This window comes from Penaeus vannamei, chromosome 40, assembly GCF_042767895.1.
Source record: "Penaeus vannamei isolate JL-2024 chromosome 40, ASM4276789v1, whole genome shotgun sequence".
Taxonomy (NCBI): domain Eukaryota; kingdom Metazoa; phylum Arthropoda; class Malacostraca; order Decapoda; family Penaeidae; genus Penaeus; species Penaeus vannamei.
The window spans coordinates 25,382,414-25,389,913 of record NC_091588.1 but is presented as its reverse complement, the minus strand read 5'-3'; the positions used below and the strand labels follow the sequence as shown (position 1 = coordinate 25,389,913).

The window sequence follows — 7,500 nt, the reverse complement described above, 5'->3', positions numbered from 1 at the left end:
CCTGAAGTTTCATTCTAAAAAAAGAAAAGGAAAAAAGATTAAATTCATCACTGATGTTGCTTTTTCTTTTCCTCTATTATCACGTTTACCTATTTGCAATCTTTTCCTTATGTTATTATTTTCTCTGAAGTAAATAAATTGGCAGACAGTTGTTCAGTACTTAGCTGTTGTTGTGTGTGTGTTGTTGTTGTTGCTTAAATTGCGTCTTTGGAACTAACATTAACAGAAATTATGATCTTATTTTATATTTGAGTTTTAGTGTTTTTTTATTATTAGCATTATTATTAAAAAAATATATATATATATTATTATTATTATTTCTTTTTTGAGAGAGAGAAACCATAAGCACTGTTATAAGTTGTCACGTACAACACGTGTGAACTTTGTTGTTGTGGTTGTCTTCCTTTTGTTCTCCTTGCTTGATCCCAATCCTTGCAGGAGGAGTGAGGTTTCTACCCACTGAGAAAACAGCTGTTGTACTTTTTGGAACAGGGAAGTTCTGTGGGACAACCTTGGACTCATGTACGTAAATTTTCCACCAGAACACCCTCTCAAATCACACTTTTTTTTTTTTTTTTTTTTTACAAATACCCTACCCCTGAGATCGAATACCTCATCTACCCTTAAAAAAAAAAGAAGAAAAAAGTATTTTATTTACCTCATAAAACGAGATTTTGATATTATGCGATATTATGACAACTGACCCAAGTGACCTAAGGAAGGTCATGTGGTGACTTTGCGGGCCAGTAACTCGTGACGTCATCATGACCGTCTTTGGTGCGAGTCAATGTTTTCCGACAAAAAAAAAAAAAAAAAAAAAAAATGAGGTGGCTCCGACATCAAATTCTCTCACGTTTTAACCCCTATTTCACCTCATTGATGGGCGTCCACATGCTGAATCGACCTTTTTCAATTAATCTTACACGTCATTTTCGCCTATCTAGGTCATGAGGATAAATTATCGTAGACACAAAGACATCGCACAAGATACAAAAAAATATATACAGACGAGCGGGACAAGTGATAAACAAACCCCTCCCCCCCCACTCAAAAAAAAAAAGATAAAACATTAATAAAAGATAAATTAAGAAATAACACACACACACACACACACACACACACACACACACACACACACACACACACACACACACACACACACACACACACCAGACATGAAAAAAACGAGAAAACAAGAGTGCATTATCGTACCTCAGGCAGCGATGGGTGCCGACCAGGTGAGCCGAAGAGAGAAAGTAAACACGAAGATCTGTCAGTAGTGAACCACAACTCACAGGAGAAGGGTGTATGTCCAGTGCTCTTCTCTTTTCCTTAACCGGCATCTAAAAGGCAAGATTACTGACACGTAGTTCTGTTATTTTTGTTTTATTTTATTCTTGGATTTTTTGGGAAGAGATTGAAGATGTTTCAAATGTTATTTTTACCGTTGAGTTTATTTAGAAAAGAAAAAAAAAAGTTGAATATTTTTTTTTAATGTGATTATTCGTGTTTTTTTTTAATGATGATGTCTTCGTCAAATGAAAACCTATTAATCATTATTGACAAAGCTTTAGAAGAACTTTATATACATACTTTAATTCGCGATTCTTTTGATGTCAATATCCATTAAATTTAAAGCTTTTGACGAGATGGAATGAGCGAGCGAGTTGCAATGGACCAAAAGTTGCACTGGGTCTCTGACCTGCAAGAAAAGAGCCAAAGCCAGTTATGCAACATTTTGGCCCATGAAGCGAGAACAGTATTTCAGGTTTTAATTATAGATTATAGGTTAGATATTGCAAGGGGAAAGAAGAGAGAGAGAGAGAGAAGAAAAAAATTAGACACGTTTTGCATCCAGAAGGTCGAGAGATTATGAAAAATAGAAATAAGATGGAAAAGTAATATTTAAGAATTGACTTTTTTTTTTTTTTTTGGGGGGGGGGGGTAACGCAGGCGGTTGTAACGAGTATGTCGTCGAAAACAAGTTTTTTATTTTTTTTTTCATATCAAGTCAATGCTTCCCATTTTTTGGATAAAATGAGAAAGTAAAATTTTCTTACTCTGCCACATAGCATAATTATCATGTTTTTTTTTTTTTTTTTTTTTACTTTTTCTTACTCCCTCACGTTGCATAATTATCATCTCTTTTTTTACTTTATTAGTCCAATTAGAGATTAACTTAAACAAGGATCCTAAAACAAGCCCGTTGAAAACAAGTACCCTAGCCTAACCATTCAAGGACAACGGTTCCCTAAAAAAGCACTAGTTAAAAGTGTGCGAATAACAGACACCTAAAAAAGTGTGTGTGCGAATTAGACTAGAAATCTTGTGTTTACATTAAAAGTCTCGAATTCCTGAAGGATTCTGCAACTGGCGTCATGAGTAGACTTTGAAAAGTGCTTGTTCATGCAGGATTGTGAAAGTGGGGAGAGGGAAAATGAGATAAATGTCAGTGGTAGAAGGAGAGGGAGGGAGAAGGAGAGAAAGAGAGAGAGAGAGAGGGTGGGGGGGAGAGAAAGAGAGAGAGAGGGGGAAAGACGAAGAGGGAGGGAGAAGGGGAGAAAGAGGAAAAAGGAGGGAGAGGGGGAGAAAGAGGAAGAGGGAGGGAGAGGGGAAGAAGGAAAGAGAGAGAGAGAGAGAGAGAGAGAGAGAGAGAGAGAGAGAGAGAGAGAGAGAAGCAGACAGACAAGTTGACAAGACAAACAGAGTACCACAGAAAGAGACATAGAGACTACCTTAAATGACATTCATAGACAAAATTAGCACAAGACGTAGTTGAAGAAAAAAAAAAGGACACAGAAAAAAATAACGAAAAATTATTAAAAAGAAAAAAAGTCCTAATGTATATATAGAAGATATCGCATAAAAAAGATAATCTTCAGCGACTGAAAGAAAGAAAACAAAAAACAAAAGACAAACAAAAAGAAAATAAATAAATGCCTTGATTCTCCATTTAACATAAACAAAACAAAACAAAATATCCTTGAAATGATTAGAAAATATTCTTTAAGGAGATACTTAATTGCAAAGATTTTCGCTCGGTGTCACTTCCTCTTTTTTAGTAACATTTACCATTGTTTTACAGTGTCATTGTCATAATGTTTCGTTTCCTTTCAAAAATTTTCATTCATCAGGAACGTATGAATGAAAGAAAATTGATAAAAAATAATGAAAGAAAATTGATAAAAAATAATGAAAGAAAATTGATAAAAAATAATGATAAATAATTGATAAAGAATAATGATAAAAAAGAGACTGAACAAGTGTAAAACGAATGTAATTAATATTAATGATAGTGATGATGATGGTAATGATAATATGTGGTAATGGTAATTATTGTTATTATGACAATTATGATTGTTATTATGGTGATTATTCATATTATATTACGGTAATTATTATTGTTATTATATTATGGTAATTATTATTGATATTATATTATGGTAATTATTGTTATCAAGATGAATGTGATAGTAATAGTAGCAATAAAAATAATAATTTAAACAAATATAATTCTTTTAAATCAGAAAAAATCATAAAGATAATGATAACAATAGTGATGGCAAAATATTTAAAAATTCAGTAATAATGATAATGATAGTGTTACAGATAACAAGCATGTCCACGATAACGATAAGAGAAAATGATAATAACCCCGAATAATGATAATAATGATAATAAGGATAATAACAATAATGATAATAACAATAATGATAATAATAATGATAATAATAATAATAATAATAATAATAATAATAATAATAATGATAATAAACCGTCCCATGACCTATAATAATGTGATGACGTCACTGCATTCTGGCAGGTGTGTTATTTAAGAATATTAAATTGAATAAGGCGATAAGAACACCTGCGTGACGGGTTTACGTGCAATTGGATGCCGTGAGGAAGGAGGGAGAGAGAGAGAGAGAGAGGGGAAGGTGGGAAGAGGAGTAGGGGGGGAGAAAGAGAAAGAAAGAAAGGAGAGAGAGAGAGAGATTTGATAGGGAGAGGGAGAGAGAGAGAGATTTGACAAGGAGAGAGAAAGAAAGAGGGAGGGAGAGAAAGAAAGAGTTGAGAGAAAGAGGAAGGGAGAGAGAGAGAGAGATTTGACAGGGAGAGAAAGAAGGGGGAGAGAGAGAAATGGAGAGTTGAGAGAAAGAAAGAGGAAGGGAGAGAGAGAGAGATATTTGACAGGGAGAGGGAAAGAAAGAGGGAGAGAGAGAGAGATTTGACAGGGAGAGAAAGAAGGGGGAGAGAGAGAAATGGAGAGGGGAGAGAAAGAGGAAGAGAGAGAGAGAGAGATTTGGCAGGGAGAGAAAGAAAGAGGGAGGGGGAGAAAGGGAGAGTTAAGAGAAAGAAAAAGTTGAGAGAGAGAGAGAAAGAGATATGTGGGTAAGAAATAGAATAAGAGAGGGATGAAGGAGAGAGATAAGAAAAGAAGGGAAGGAGAGATTAGAATAGGGAAAGGGGATTGAGGGAAAGAGACAGGGATGGGGATTAAATAAATAGAAAAGGGAAATAGGAGAGAGATCAAGAAAGAAACAAAGAAAAGAAAAGAAGGCAAAAGGGTAAGGGAAAGAACGAGGGGAGTAAGAGAACTCAATAAAAAAGTAAAGCATTTTATTCCCAATGTTTATTCAACTATTCTCTAAACATTTAGGATTGGAATTAATATAAAAAAAATAGTGCGAATAAAAAAAATAATAATGCTTAACAGGTGGGAAAACTGTAACAAAAATGCATACCACTAAACATGATCTTTGATTTAATTAATTTAACTTCATTTATTATTATTGAAGAACTCTAATAAAAAAAAAAAAAAAATTATCATGATATGAAGTGTATATAATAAGAATTACATGAGATGAGATATATCCGAATGCACACGCACACACGCACACGCACACACGCACACACACACACACACACACACACACACACACACACACACACACACACACACACACACACACACGTCCGCACATGCTCGCACACACACATACACACAGACAGACAACAAAATAAATAAACACACGTAAACAAAAAAAAAAAATACCGCAAAACAATGAGGTTCGATTCCAGTACAAACCTGTCTTCCTCATTACCACAATTAGGCATAGTCTTACCTTCCTCATTACCGCAATTAGGCATAATCTTACCTTCCTGATTACCACAATTAAGGACCAGGAAGCACCGGGTTATCGTGTTATTTTGACAAGCTTCCTTCACACTAGCACTTTTTCCGCCATTTTTTTTTTTTTTTTTTTTGACAATTTTCCAAAAATAAAAAAATCAACTTTTGAGCAAATTGTCGATTTTCCAGTTAGACGATAATGATCGTTTCCGTCTGAAAACCTTTCCTTTCCGTCGACTTTTTTTTTTTTTTAGCCAAACAAAGTCAAATCAAGAGCTATATTTCGAGAATGTTTGTATTTATGTTAAATAGAATTGTCAAAAAAAAAATTGAGGGAAAAAAGTGCTAGTGTGACAGCAACCTTTAGGACGCTTTTGCCGGGAGAATCGCCCGTTCTGCCACTGTGCTTTCGAGTCCTTTTCTGGTCCTGTCTTTTTGTCTTCTTTTCCTTGTTTCTTGTTTATTTGGTGTCTCCAGTTTTCCTTCTTTTTATTGATTTTCCTTCTTTATGATATATATTTTTTTTATGGGCTGTTGTGTGTTTGTTTTCCTTGTTTGTCTGTTTTTTCTTGATGTTTGATATTATTTTCTTTCTTTCTCTCCCCCTCTCTCGCTCTATCTCTCTCTCGTTCGCTCTCTCTCTCTCTCTCTCTCTCTCTCTCTCTCTCTCTCTCTCTCTCTCTCTCTCTCTCTCTCTCTCTCTCTCTCTCTCTCTCTATTCCTCTATTCCTCTATCCCTCTCTCTCTCCCTCCCTCCCTCTCCCCCTCTCCCTCCCTCTCCCTCCCTCTCCCTCCCTCCCTCCATCTCCCTCCCTCTCCCCCTCTCCCTCTATCTCTCTATCCCTCTCCTCTCCCTCTTCCTTCCCTCCCTCTCTCTCTCCCTCACCCTCTATCCTCCCTCCATCCCTCCTCCCCTATTTCCTCCCTCCCTCCATCCCTCTTCCTCTTCTTCCCTCCCTCCTTCCCTCTCCCCTCTTCTTCCCTCCCTCCCTTCCCTCTCCTCTTCTTCCCTCCCTCCCTCTCCTCTCCTCCCTCTCCCCTCTTCCTCCCTCAATATCTCCCCCTCTTTCTCCCCCCCTCCCTTCCTCTCCCCCGAAGGCTATACGGTAGTTCCCTTCCTCCCCAACATAGGAAATCCCCCCCCCCCCCCCCCGTCCGACCTTCCGCCCACAGAAACAGAAACGTATATTTTATTGCATTTCCTGGAACACAGACTGAAGGGGGGGGGGAGGGGGAGGGGGGGAGGGAGGAGGAAGGGTTGGAGGGGAGGGTGGAGGGAGGAGGTGGGGAGAGGGGGAGGTGGGAGGGGAGGGGGTGGGAGGAGGGTGGAGGGGAAGGGGAGGGGAGGAGGTGGGAGGGGAGGAGGTGGAAGGGGAGGGGAGGAGGTGGAAGGGGAGGAGGAGGAGGGAGGGTGGTACACGCGCCCTTGGAATGGCATAAGTGGTTGTTGCGGTGACAGACGGCGTGGGGGTTGGGGGGGGGGGAGGGTTGTGCAAGGATGGCTGCAGGAGGAATAGGGGTGTTGTTGTTTTTCTTTCTTTTCCTACTTTTCCTATTTTTCCTAATTTTTCTTGTTATTATTATCATTATTTTTATTATTATTATTATTATTATCATTATTTTTATTATTATTGTTATCATTATTTTTATTATTATTGTTATTATTATTATTATCATTATTGTTATTATTATCATTATTTTTATTATTATCATTATCATTATTATTATCATTATTATCATTATTTTCATTATTATCATTATCATTATCTTTATTATTATCAGCATTATTATCATTTTTCTCCTCCTCCTACTCCTCTTCCTTCTCATCCTCCTCCTACTCTTTTTTTTCCTTCTCTTCCTTCTCTTCCTTCTCCTTTTCCTTCTTCGTCTTTTCCTCCTCCTTTTTCTCCTTCTCCCCCTCCTCTTTCCTTCTTCGTCTTCGTCTTCTTCTTCTCTAAGTGTTTTCTTTGCATTTCCTTTCTTCGAGAGGAACGAGACGAAAGTGGAAAATCGTCCGAACGGAGAATAACAACAAAAAGAGGACTTATTATTATTGTTATTATTATTATTATTGTTGTTGTTGTTTTGTTGTTGTTGTTGTTGTTATTATTATTATTGTTATTATTATTATTATTATTGTTATTATTATCATTATTATTATTATCATCATTATTATTATTATCATTATTGCTATTATCATTGTTATCATTATCATTATCATTATTATTATTATCATTATCATTATTATTATTATCATTATTATTATCATTAGCATTATCATTATTATCATTGTTATTATTATCATTATTATTATCATTATCATTATTATTATTATCATTATTATTATTATCATCATTATTATTATT

General features: G+C 36.2%; 1 protein-coding gene across 3 annotated transcripts in view; it reads left to right on the top strand.

Annotated features, from left to right (window-relative positions):
• Positions 1–1,274: 1,274 nt before the first annotated feature.
• The window catches only part of LOC113826039 (UNC93-like protein), a 54,296-nt gene continuing 48,070 nt past the window's right edge, over positions 1,275–7,500 (top strand). For all 3 annotated transcript variants that reach the window (XR_011398296.1, XM_070117610.1, XM_070117609.1), the window contains exon 1: positions 1,275–1,350. The gene's annotated coding sequence lies outside the window, so the exon portion shown is untranslated. The remainder of the gene's footprint in view (positions 1,351–7,500) is intronic.